Below are 14,392 nucleotides of genomic sequence, written 5' to 3' on the forward strand. Positions count from 1 at the left end.
TGTTATTGTTGATCTTTATTGTTATTACAGCCCTAAAAAATCCTTGATTTTTTAGGGCTGGAAACTGAAACACTAAATCGGGGAACTCTATTTTAAGAGACTGCCCTTAAAATTAATTAACCTTAATTAATTAACCTAACTCTTTCATAGCTATTTTCTTTGAAGTCAGAGCACAATTTAACAACTCCTCATAATTTTGTCATACTCATACTCAATACACTAGTACTGATGTGAAGTCAGACTGTATGAGTTACACCATATACTTTATACAGCAAGTAGTGCTGAAGTCGAGTCAAAGATTATATAGAATATTATGGGATTTTGTGAAATACCAGTTTGTAGTCAGGCGTTATTTGTCTTATTCTTTTTTCTGTTATTCTTATATAACAGCCAGTAGATATTTCCCATTTTTCTAGCCAAATAAAAAGATATGACTGGTGGCTCACAACTTTTGTGCAGTGCTGTATATATATCTGAAAATATATTCTTCTAAATGCTAGTTTTTGTTTAACTTTAATCCAGAGGGGATGGTACTTTTTTTTATATTTGCATAAACAGAATATGCAGTTACTCCAGGGTATGTGCCGATTTAGCATTTTTATGTCCATTTTCTGTGTTTTACTGCTGTATCTCTACATTTACACCTGCCCAAGCCATAACTGTAGTGTAGGTGTAAAAATAAACAGTGCATCTTCATTTTTTCAATGCTCCCGACTCCTGTGGATATGTTCAATATCATCAGGCCATTCCTATGGAAATGGAGAACCTTTTGTGAAACAGAATAGTAGGAAGACAAACACAATTACTGTGAGCTGCCATTTTCCTCATTCTGCCGACCAATCTTGGCAGTGTTGTGTCTGATCGATGTAAGGCCACCTGCCATGCCGTGAGGTGTGCTTAGGCACTGGAACATGTTTCCACCCAGATGTAATCTGCTTAATGTTGTGTAGATATTGCTTCTATAATAACAAAATATCATATTGCAGTTTTTCTGTAACACAGCAGAGGAGTTGGGAAAAGATGACAGGAGTGTATATGGTGAAATGGTTAATGTGAAATGTCCAGTTGGAACAAGAAGGACAATTGTTGCAATAAATCAAGACGAAAAGCTAAAAGCGCAGCATCGTGGCTCATTGCACAGAGGCATAACATGAAAGCAAAGCGTGTAAAAACACACTGTTTCTCCACCACATTGACCACACAGCTGGGACCCCAGTTAAACCAGTCCAGATGACATCACAGTTTTGTGATGACACCAGCTGCTGCATAATAGTAGAAGTAAGTCTGGATTTTTGAAAACAACCTACAGGGAAAATTGTTTTTTTTTTTAAACTGTACACATTAAATTCACATTCACATTCAATAATTACAAGTATTTCAATTAAAAACCAATGATTGTAAAAAATATTAATGAATAGCCTTTTTTCAGATTTTCTCTTTCTCTCCTCCTCATCTGCTCACACCACTTTAATAAACAATAAATTTTCTTTAAAACCCAGACAAAGCAAATGGACTTTCAAACATGTATCGCCTCCTTTTCATTGCCTCTTTTGTATTTACTTTTAATTTGTATTGATCTTTCACCTGTACCTCAATTTTGCTGATGTCAGAAAGGTGAGAGAGCATTACAATGTACAATGCTTTTCTCTCTTCTCTTATCATAGAGGAAATGAAAAGCAAATGGCACCTTTGTCCAGGACGTGAGATCGTCCAGGCATAAGGGCTTTGAAGCGTAGGGTGAAATTGAAAAGGTTGCAGGTTCACATCCCTGGACAATGACAACCCCTCTGCCTGCACTCCTGCAGCTCACGGGAGATTAGAGAGCGAGAAAGATAAGGAGCAGCATTGGCTAAATGTTTTTTTTTTTCTTCCTGGGTTGGACTGATCGAAAAAGCTGAAGTGCTCCAGTTAGCCAGAAGACAGACAAATACACAGAGACAGACTGGCAGGGATAGGACACAAAGTGAATCATTCAGAACTGACCTTGACTTGATTGTGTGTAAACTGGTCTGCTGGTTCAATGATAAAAAGCTGAGTACACAAGATCAATAAGTAAACAACATAGTTTCAAAAAGTTGATTTGAAAATCTGGAACTATGTGGTTTGACGTAACAAAAGCAAAGATGTTTCATGTTGTTACAACATTTCATTTGGAGACCAAATGCTCAAGATTTAACTTTGCGGTGCATTCCTAAGGCATTGTGTACATACAACTTAAACCGCATCATGCACATCGACACACACACACACGCACACAATGCATACTTGCACACAAACTCTCCTGAGCAATGCTACTCCTTTGTGCTTTTCATGACCCATATAAAATATGATAATGTATGCAGTCAGTCTAGAAAATAGGTGAGGCTTTAGGGAAATGATGAAGGACCGCAGTGCAGCGAAGGCCACCACGCACACTGCTGCTTAGCAGACATCCTGCTGTTCCCATGAGATACACACTGTCCCCCTCACTAACTCTGCGGGCCACTCAGACTCCAAATTAAAAACTAAATGAGCCCTCCATCTATTATTTGGTGTATATCCATAGTGTGTCCTTAAGGTTTACTTTTTATTTTCTTTTTGTCTTCCAAAACAGTGCTCAATTCATCAAGACTGAAGACAAGTAAAAAAACAGTAAAAACATAATTAATACTCAAAATATTCTTGAGTTACTTTTTTGATTAAAGAGAAATTCAGCTTTTGGTAGTAGTGTGTTCTATCCACGGGGCATTATTATCGCATGTCCAGTCTCTTCTGTGGGTTTAGACCCACCTGATGTTTGAATTAGTGGGTTTTAAATGACAGGGCCGCCTCAGAGAGATGCCCACAGGCCCTCCTCTCCCCAGGTTTCAAAGGCCCAGCGACCTGGTTGCTGTCGGCTGTCAGGTAGTAGATGGGAATGTGTGCCGGTGAGATAACCTGTATGGGACAGAGCCCAGTGTCGTGTGCCTCTTTGACAGGCTTATTAACGGGAAACCGTCAAGGAAAAAGCCCCTATCGGCAGGGGGATCAGGGGAGAAGAAACCTTCCCTTATCACCAGGACACCAGGGATTAAAGCCTGGCCTGCTGTGATAAATTAATTATTCTCTCTTATCTGTCATGTTTAAAGACTGTCAGACAAACCCACCCAGAGCCACAGTCCTGGACGATGTATGCTAAAATGTAAGAAAAGAACAAGGAGCCCATGTTAGATTTGCTCATTCTGTGTGAATGCAAAGGTGCTGCCAAGACTTCTGTTTTATTAGATGCATTCAACTACTATGTTGAATAACCAATATATAAATAATTTATTGGACTGGATGTCAGAAATTTGAGCATCCTTTGGCTAGTCTGTTGAGTAAGCCATTTGGAAATGTCAGTATTTTGGGACTTCTGGTAAAACCAGTAAAGATCGAGACTTCCTGTTCTGTAGGATATTATTTACAAATGCAGCTTCATTTCAAACGTAATAATAATCAGACAATAGTTAATGGTTTCCAGATTGCATTTCAATGCTCTTTTGCTCTGTAGATGGATTATTTGCAGGAAAGCCTGCTTAGATAGTAAAAAGTAGCCTGTTCTGATTAAAGGTGGACTGTAAACTAAAAACAGAAATTGTCTGGTACCAAAGATTTTGTCTCTTGATTACAGATTCTGTATATCTCCATATGTGATATCTCTTTGCTATCATTGCATTTTGTGATTTAAGACTAAAAATGACTAATGTTGTTCTATTTTCACTGCTGAATGTGGAAATTTGTAACTATTTATCTACAGGTTTGCCAGAAGAAATGTTGTTGTTTTTTACAAATGGTGAATATATGACAATAGAATTAATGCAACAATAAAAATAAAAAAATTTAATAGATGTGTTTTTAGGTGGTACAGCTACTCCCAATAGCCACAGCCAATAGATTAAAAAGAGACACTAACAGCATACTGTCACATTTCAAAGAATTTTCCATTTATTTTAAAGATCTTTACTGGTTTTCACACTAGGGAAAATTTATATTATTGTTTGTCAAAAATGAAAACCTTATTGATCTGCGTTGTGACATTTGAAATACACACAAAGAGTAAACATCAAAGCCAAACAATAATTCTCATTTAGAACATGGTTTACATCAACACTGAGGAGATCTCAAATGCATGCGCCTCCTCTGCAACATTACATGCCCTTTAATGTCCTAGCAGGAGCTGCTTGAAGTCTGTCACTGGTGTTCACCTCCAGCCTGACTGGGTCAGAGCAGCAACAGCATACCTGCAGGTTGATTGACAGCTGTGTGAGGCAGGGGCTTCAATAGCCCCTCTGCAATAATAGCAAAATACGAATGCTGGGAATATTAATGTCCTTCATATTTTATTAATTCTAAATCCATGGGATATCAACTTGGTGCTTTATGAAAAGAAAACATCAATCCTGCTGAAGTAATGAGTGCAGGAGCAATTTGGGGGTAGAGTAGAGGGGGTGGAGTAAACCCCTCTAGTTACATTGGATACAGAGGGAGAACGGGAAAACTAATATTTGGCTGTCCGCTGTTGGGTATTGTTCGTTAAATGACTGCGCTGCAGGGATGAAACACTGCACAGTGGCTACTGCTGATGTGCTTCATCATGATTTTTATTACATACATTTTGTGTCTGCTAATGACTGCAAGCTATCACATATGGCCGTGTGTGGATTTTGTCTTTGTCTTTGTGTGCATGTCTCCTACGTGCGTATTTTATTCCCCTGATTGAAGTGTGGGGGCTTTGTTGTTCTCAAAGCGTGTCACATATTTTAGTGCATCAAACTGACACAGCACGGCACCAACTGCATTAAGAGTGACATGTGGTTTCATAAAAGCATGCATATGAAACAGTAGGAAAATGTCAAGGTCAAGACAAATAAAACAGGGATGCAGCCTGTTAGAGTTTTACAAAGTCACAGACTGGTGCCAAGACATTTCAGACCAGCTGGCTGAAAATATCACATAAGTCAAAGCAAAGGTTCAGTGAAGTACAATGAACCTGTCATTAGTTATTTTCATCTCAATGGAGTCTAATAAAAATGGTTTGGCCCTGTGGAATTAATCATTCGGTAGATTCAAGAAAATAATGGAATGTCTTTCTTCAAGGCAAAATGATAAAACTTTACTTTTGTGTCTCGGCCAACAGATGTCTATAGCATTAGCATGTGAGCAGGTGGTTGTCTGTGCCAAATTGTTAAAGTACCATGTGATTCATGTGATATGTGACGAGAACAGATGGAATAATGACAACTGCCATTTACCACTACCATTTACTGTCATTTTCATGATTTCTGGAAGACTTGATTTTACATATGGTGTGCAGTCCCTCTAATTACGTAATAGATGTTTAGTATTCTCTGGGGCAGTACATTGTTCTCAGATGGCTGAAAATAGACAGTTTAATTGCTCTGGCTGCAGCCGTGGTTGCCTTTTCAAAAAGGACATTATGTCTAATCATAAAACATCTGGAACATATCTGAATCAGTCCCTTTGCTGCTGCCATTAGGTGTTGAATCTATCTGACTTCCTCCTCCGTGCTTATTTGGATGGCTGTAGGCTGAATGGCAAAGGGAATACTTGAGACTAATAAAAGTGATAAATGATTTCTTGGCGATTCAATGAAAGTTTCAGTGCTTTTCCATTGCAATAATAAATCACATTCTGTGATGATGCCACGAGCCCACTCACTGCCTACAGTCTCTACCTCACAATGACATTTTATCCCAGTCAAACACCACACACTTTTCTGACTGTATTTTCATTGTTTTATATATATATATATATATATATATATATAACCACTGCCTACACATGTGATACATTCAGATGCACTGAGAAAACAACTTTACTTTCTTGTAAGTTCTTCTAAGTTAAGGGTGACAGCATCACAGGCTTATACAGGGCTGCAGTGACTGTGATCCTTCATAAGCATCACTTTGATACTAAGGTTTATTGTCCAAATGAAGATTTTAACAGCAGAATGCAGATGTAATACTCTGCCATAATATTGTAAGTGTAAGGAAGTAATACATTTCATTTTAAATAATCTGTATGTTATTAAAAATTACCAAAGAAATGTACTTTGCTACTTTGAAGGAAAAGTTATAGACTGAACTTGGCAGTTCACAACTGGTAGGCCTGATGATGTGTAGGTCCGTTTTGTGTTGCAGACTTTGTTTTTTGACTGGAAACAGTCTGGGACTGGACTGAACTTGACACCGGAGATAAGGCAGAGGTTCACTGCAAGTGCCAGGCTAATTTCCAGCCTAAAACCATGAAATCTTGAAATATTATGGGTCAAGTAGATTTACAGTACAGGCAAATGGTATCTGGGAATTGGCAGGGAGTAGCTGAACAACTGGAAATTTCCATATCTTCAATATATATGAAATAATATGTGTAAAGTGTTTAATATAGACTAATAAATGTTCTGAGTTATCTCATAGTATAACTAATAATTTCTGTCAGCTTAATTACAAAAAAAGTAAAACTAAGGATGTGAAAAATCTTAATAGTGATAGTAAAAAATCAAAAAACACAACAACAATAATAATTCCTATTTCCCCACCTTGAGATCCCTTGGACTTGGCCAGATCCATAATTCTCCATCATATATTTATATGGGAGAGGTATTTCGAGCAGGGACTGGGTCAAATGGACTAAACTAGATGGTGAATAATTTAGGATTCTATTAACATTTAAATTTGACATTGATTTGACACAGTCAAGCCTCTGCTAAGTGACAAGAAATAGCAAGGTTGTGGAGGAAAAAGAAGCTGTGTTTTAATAATTGTCCAGATGGCTTTTTTATCATGCGGTATGTAATTATCCATCTTCCTTTTGTTGAGCAGTGAAAGGGTAAAAAAGAATTTTTCTGATGTGGCCATAAGTTTGTTAGACCTTTGTTTTTAATGTTTGCCTGCAACCCATACGAGCTGGCCAGAAATAACATTTTAAAAGGCCAAAGCAAGAGTGACACTAAGCCAAACAGAGTAGGTGTGTGTGTTTATATGAGGGATCACAAATCAATAGCTTGGGGCTTCTTCTCTTGATGATTCTAACTTCGCAGATGAAGCAGCACAGGCCAGGCAAAGTCATCGCCTTTTAAAGATCTGTTTACAAAGAGACAAAGACAGGGAGGAAAGACCTTTTAATAGGACAGGCCTGCCACTTGCATTGGGGTCACTGAATTTAAAACTTGTATTTACTGGACAGATGCCTAGATAGTTCAAGGCTGTTCCATTTTTGTTCTTATATGAATCAGCTCAGTTATGTATTGGAATTGTAATGGAAAAAGTAATATTATATGCAAAGTCTTAGTGCCACTTTAGATTGTATACTTGAGGTGTATCACAAACTATTTCAGAAGTTGGGAATGAAATGGTATTTGTCAGGTCACGAGTTGTTACCCATAAAGATTAAGTATTATTTTGCTTATTTTACCACGATACAAAGTAAAGGAACTTACTTGCTACACTGCTTGTAGGGTCTACGGCTCTTAGTTAGAGTAGGTCATCAACTAATAAGTAGGTTGGTTGTTTGATCCCTGGCTTCTCTAGCCTGCATATCAGTATGTCCTTGAGCAAGAAAATGATCTGAAAAATCTCCCCCCAATGGGTTAGCAGTACATGTTTCTATGTGTAATATTGAACCAAACCAAGAGTGACAATGAGCCAATAAAAGAACTGTTGAATGTGTGTCTAAATGAGTGAATGTATCTCATAATGTGCTTTGAGTAGTCTATAAAACTAGAAAATGCACTAATAATTATTAGCATTACTTTGTGTTACTCCACAACATCTGCTTGCTTGTTAGATATAAGATTAACCAAATATATGCCCATGTATTATCTTTCCTGCTCCACACAAACTGATAAGGCAGTTATGGAACATAAATGAATCAAAAGGCATTTCTGTTGGAAATCATCAGTTAATTTAACTAAATAAGTATGTCTTAGGAAATGTCCAAAATCAGTAATAACAACTAAAATCACTGTAGCAAAAAACCTAGTTGGATACCTTTTAAGAGTTGGAAGCGCTGTCAAAACCAGATAAAAATTACTTGAATTATGGACAATAAGCAATGTTTGTGTCCTTTGGTTTCCTTTCGGAGCATGGGGACTTCACTAGGATGTCCTCAAGTCAAGTCACCATTTAGAAAAATGAGCAAAAATTATAGAAATTAGTGCTGGCAACAGTATGGCAATCATACGTCTATCTGGAAATATAATCTCATTAATAAAACCTTTGTGGAAAACCAGGATTGAATTTGAATATTCTGATAAATATTTGACTGACCGTGACTGTGGAAAATGAAACCAAAGCGCTTATCCATAGTCACTACAGTTGTAGTATCTCATTCTAACCAGAACATAACACAACACAGTTTTTGAACCGTGCTCCAAATACCGAGCTGCACTTACAGATCTTGAATCCGCCAATGAAAGAATTTAGATCCTACAAGCAAAAGTCTTATCAGCTATAGATCATATCAAAGCTCTCTTTTAAACAGGATTATGATATAATTTATGTATTGAATAATTCTGTGAAATTGCCCAAGCAAAGGCATGAAAGCAGTTGCTGCTGTAAAAAAACACTTTGTTTTCCTCCATCTCGATCTCAGACTATTTGGCTTTATTAAGCTGTTTGACCAAATCAGGTCAAAATGAAGCTCCACTTCACTCTTTGACAGTAAATTTTAACAGTGCATTGCAGAGGGATGGGTATTGGCACTGGATAACAATAGCTTAGGGCTTAGGCAGCCCCGAGGGTTATTACCTCTTGTTGTGAGCGGGCAACACTTAGATTTACGTCTGTAGAGAAGCACCTGAGAGGCAAATGAAACACTAAACCTTATTTATTGTTTATCTCATGTCACATATATTACTAACAACATATACCTTCTCCATCTCTTTCCTAATTATTCCCTCTTTTATGCTATTACAAGTTGTAGTTCACTTGAAAGTCATCTTAAAGTACCATTAACTGCAGCCATTCACTGTCTATAGAGAAAAATGACACCCACAGCCTTTGTTACTCTTCTTTTGTATATTCCAGAACATATAATGGCTAAAAGAGTAATTGACAAAGAAAATCATTATTAGATGTAAGACCCCGATTCTCTACTGCAGATGGCGCTGACATGTTCCTGTAATTATATTTGATTCTGCAGTAATATCTTGTCAACTTGGTGAGGAGAGTCAACAGACGATCACCTGTCTCTCTGAGGACTTGAGTGGCTAGGCAAACCTCATTACTGTGAATCAGGCTGAAGAAAGACCAAGCAGAAATACCTTTATCCTGCTAAGGTGGATCCCAAGTGAGAGTCAGCAGCTGTCATTTACCATCAACTCCAGCCATGTTAATTCCATATAAATCTCTGACTGCTGCAGACCACAGTGTCTCCTGAGAACCTGGGAAGTGACAACCATCAGTCAGGCCCTAAAATAGAGCATATTACAGATAGGGTTAATCCACCATAGCCAGAGGAAGTGCCAAAATCCCTTTTGTTACAGATACTGCTGGTCCCTGCAGCACATGTGCTAGTTTCCTCACAATATTAAACCGCACAATAAAAGCCCATTTTAAGAATTCCAATAATCCGGCTTGTTGTAACCCAATTGGTGCAAGCCTCAAAGTCCTTGCATATTCAATCTAATTTCAGGTCGAGGAACAGCTTAGCTGGCTTATCTATATAATGCAATTGTGCTGCAGCAAAAAAAAAAGTGATTCTTTTCATGCATCCATGATCTGCTTTAATGATACAAGATAAATCAATGACAATTCATATAACAGTCCTATAACTGAAGTTGGAGGCTCTTTAAAGTTACCACAGAATGTTTTACAACGGGAAAGCGCTGTGCAACGGTTTCATGCAATGACCTCTTTTGCGGCGGAGTGATAAAATGTCACGGCATCTGTGCATTTAATCCATCAAACGCTCGCCTTTCTTGAAAGGCCTCAATCATGCATTGGCCACCTTAATCATAATTTTTCCTAAAATGAAAATGAGAGTACAAAAGAAATTGCAGATTGAGCCGTCTATATGCATCAGAATGAGATGAAAGTGTTGCCTAGCCAAACATATGTTAACAAGAAAATATGAGCTGCACTGTCAAACTAAACTATGAACACATTATGAGCTGACGGCCAAATAAAATCACACTTTGCCCCTTGTCACATTTATGAGTCATCCAGCAGATGAAAGTAGTTTTATGCATTTATGTCCAGAAATGATGCTGCTTGCAGGTTTCTACTCAAGGCTAAAAATAGTTAGATATACAACATCTTGGGATGCTGTTATGGGCATAGGGAGCACAAGAAGCAAATATAACAGTAAATTTTATTTTGCCAGCATGGGAGAATACTGTCTCCTGAATTAGATTTGTCAATTCACATATTACAATCACTTAGTCAGAGCAAGCAAGCTGGAGCAAAATAAATAAAAAGATGGATGGCCTGACGCATCGTATAGCTAAGTCTATATAGTAAAAATATCACCGGTGTTATTTAGCTTTTCTGTCTAAGTGAAACTTGGCGTGTTCTTTCACAGTGTCAATGTGTTGTGCATGCTTAGCTACAATGGTACATGTGTGTCAGAATCCTGGTCTAACCACAGTTGACTATTAGACGGGTGACAGGATATCTGTAATCACCACGTCAGCAAAGTTCAGTCCCTACACACACACACACACACACACACACACACACACACACACAAAATAGATCTTTTAATAATCAGTGTAGCTGGCCGAGCTATGCTCATCATTACCCAGAGAGACAGGATATAGAAAAATCTCACCAACATCATATTTTTCTGCACTAGTGGATGGTGAACATTTTTTCCATTTTGCACAAGGTTAGTAACCTACATTGCACTCCATCACTGTTAGTTATCCCAGTCACCCCCAACAACCCACCCTGAGGATGAATAATTTTGCATGTGAGGTAGTGGAAATAATCACTGAATGAATCATTTTAAAGTGAATGTCATTTGTCACTGTACAGATACCTGGACTACCCAGTGTGATGAATTAAACACGGGGTCAAGACTGAGATAGAAAATAAAGCAAGAGCAAAATGGAAGGGCATGGAAGGATGGGGGCGTAGAGAAGGGATGGAAGTCTGTGTTAATGATATGGTCATATGTACACAGTTGAGCTCAGATGTGATTAAGGCAATGATATGATGGGTGGTGTCAGTGCCGAGCTTAATGACTAATGCAATGAGATGGAATTTGAAGAGACACTGGTGTCAGGCTGAAGTGGAATAATGCCTGGAGCGTCTGCAGCAGCAGACACATGGAACTGCCACAATGAGCAGCCTCATAAGCACAAATTGTTACGGTAGCTGGAGACTTAGACATGCATAATTAGCCTTACTGCAGAACAATACAAAATTGAAATTCAGTGCTTTTGACATTCTGTCAGGCAAATGATAAATAACCAGAAAAAAATAATGATGATGATTATTTCACTTACTGTATTTGTCACAAATCAGTTTCCAGCGCTCTAAATGGAAGGGGGGACGTAAAACGTCTCACCAAAAGGACAGTGACTCCATGGAATAATGAGGACCTCAACCACCACATACAAAAATATTCTTAACATTGTGAACTCAAGCCTCTGGTGATGATGAGTAGTCTTAGTTTTAAAAATGTTGGTCTTGCAGATTATGATGGCACTGAGAAACCTGTTAGACTCGAATAAAAAGTGTATATATATCTTTAGATAGCTGCTTCAACTTGTAAGGTGGAGAATATGAACAAGGTGAAAAGAGTACAAAAATTATGTAAAGAGGGAACATCCACCTCCATCAGGATGACCAGGGACACGGCCTCTTTCCACCTTATTGCTGCTTGGCCTTTCAGGCAACAGAACTGCTTGCTATTGCACATCTCCAACAATATCTCGCTGCATACATAAAAAAGGAAGATGGTGAGGCTCACAGGAAAGCCTGGATTGTTTATGGTTGCAATATAGATTTTATACAGCTCCCAGGAAAAGAGAATTACATCTTAAATTACAAAGATGTCTCAGTGAGTTGTCAGCAGCAGGAATTATATGGGCCTGGCAGCTAGTGTGGATGTTTGGCTGCAGGGGACACTGGGGAGCTGATGGTTCCAGAATTGGGACTCAACAGAGACGCCTGACCTACAGTTAGCACAGTCAGCACAAAATAACAAACTTACACAAACCCCTTGATAAAATAATGGCCCAGATGTGGCTAATCCGTAAGTACAACAAAACAGAAGAACAGAACTGTACAAAAACACTAGACACACACACGATATAAACACACACGCATATCTTCAAACAAAAAACTGAGGCAAAAAGAATATAATTAACAGTTTGGTGATCATTACGGGATTGTGACATAGAAAAGATCTGCTGCAGTTTTTAAAGAGTAAATAAAATGAAAGAAAGATTTTTATTTCAGATACTGAACAATAAGACTGCCAGAATTTTAAAAAGTACACGAGCTGTTAATCCAAAATATAATTAAGAAAATATCTAAAATGCAAGTCAGCAGAATTTAATCCCTTATATTAAAAATTCATGTCGTGAAATTACCTCATTCGTTCTTTCCAATGAAATATTAGTGTTCTGTAATCACTGTGTTATTACACCATCATTAATTAATCACCTTTAATTTAGCTAATAATGTTCAGTTAATCTTGCAAAAAGAACTTAAGCTACGGGTTGTGGTAGCTAATCTTGTCATTTGGGAAGAAGCAGCCATTGGGCAGAAATGGGTTGATTGCAGATTGTTCAGTCTGAACACAGTCCCAGGGTTATTGTGCAGGTTACTACTAAATGCTCCAGCACTCATAAATTTGGATGAGTTGCATCAATATTTGCAGAATTAAATCTTAAATGGAACTGTTGCCTTTTCTCATTTAAGGAATCACTGGGATAAACCTTCGGGAACTCATGTCTCCAGTCCCTAGACATACTGAAGTAATATTTATGTGCACACACACAGGAGACTGGACTGGAGACACACACAAACACACACTCTCGCACTCTCTCTCTCTCTCACACACACACACACACACACACACACACACACATAAATGGAGATGGCATGTTCCATATTAAAATGGCATTTATAGAAAAATGTGCGTACCTCATGCATTCCTTCCATCCTGGCATGCACACAGCATTCTAGAGCCAGATGCAGGTGAAATGATAAGGAGATTAGATACAGGATTAGAGATGTGATTTTATTAAAACTTTCCCTACACTTCAACTGCTCTTTTTTTCTTTTTTTTCTTTTTTTAAAATTGCTGTTTTCCTCATTGGCAGGTCTATGAAAGGTGGAGATAGAATACAAATCTCCACTATGTCCACTGATAGCTGGAATAGCAAATAAGTCTCCATAAATATTAGGACTGTGCATGTATATCCAGTTCTGTGAAAACAGAGGTTTATTTGTAATAACATAGAGGGTTTTTTTTAACATCTCGACATTTATTTTTGATAAGACTTTAAAAAGACTTGAACAGACGTGAATCTGCACACAGATGGTAAATGGACTGGATTTTATATATAGCACTTTTTTACTCTACCGGAGCACTCAAAGCACTGCATACGACTTGCTTCATTTACCCATTCATACAAGAGCTTTTTTCCATGCTTCCTTCCTACACGTTCATACTCTAAAGCAGCGGTCCCCAACCCCCGGGCCTCGGACCGGTACCGGTCCTTGAATTGTTTGGTACCGGGCCGCGAGAGTTGAGGCTCAGGTGTGAAATGTATGGTTTTCAGGGTTTTTATCGGTTTTCAGCGTTATTTTGTTATCGTTTTGATCGTTAACTCGGTTTTCCTGGGTCTTTTCATGTGTGTTATGAATAAATCTTCTTTTTTTCGATACCGGTACTAGTTTTATTTTGTTGTATTTATCCGCGACACATTAAAGGCCGGTCTCTGAAAATATTGTCAGGCATAAACTGGTCCGTGGCGCAAAAAAGGTTGGAGACCGCTGCTCTAAGGGATGCATCACAGAGCAACTTGAGGTTAATACCTTAGATATTTGGCATGCAGACTGTAGTAGCCCGGAATCGAACTACCAACCTTCCAATTAGTAGATTACCTGGTCTTTCTGAGCTACAGCCACCTCCAAATAGATTTAAGCATAAGAAGTAAATATCCTTCTGTAAAAGATGCATGAGTAGAAAGTTTCCTCATTGCTAATGTACTTGTCTCTTTGGGTTTCTCTATGAATAGCCTTATCTCATTGCTTTACAGTGTCAGGGTCATGATCCTAAGACAGGAGAACATTCATCACAGTGGTGGCCCATTTGTAAAATGGCATTTATAACTGGCTTGCTTCCAGCTAGAGGAACCAAACACTGGTGTTACTGAACACTTTGAATAAGGAGGTCTAAGCTGAAATAGAAAGCA

The 14,392-nt window shown here is 38.2% G+C and overlaps 1 long non-coding RNA gene across 2 annotated transcripts in view; it reads right to left on the reverse strand.

Annotated features, from left to right (window-relative positions):
- Positions 1–4,003: 4,003 nt before the first annotated feature.
- The window catches only part of LOC113013863 (uncharacterized), a 56,554-nt gene continuing 46,165 nt past the window's right edge, over positions 4,004–14,392 (reverse strand). Inside the window, exons 2-3 of one of the 2 annotated variants that reach the window (XR_003270881.1) lie at positions 9,281–9,428; positions 4,004–4,238 (exon numbers count right to left, since the gene is read on the reverse strand). This is a non-coding gene — a long non-coding RNA (uncharacterized LOC113013863). Of the gene's footprint in view, positions 4,239–6,509; positions 7,101–9,280; positions 9,429–14,392 lie in introns of those variants that run through there. The other variant, XR_003270880.1, reaches the window with a different exon arrangement.

Source organism: Astatotilapia calliptera, chromosome 20 (assembly GCF_900246225.1).
Source record: "Astatotilapia calliptera chromosome 20, fAstCal1.2, whole genome shotgun sequence".
Taxonomy (NCBI): Eukaryota; Metazoa; Chordata; class Actinopteri; order Cichliformes; family Cichlidae; genus Astatotilapia; species Astatotilapia calliptera.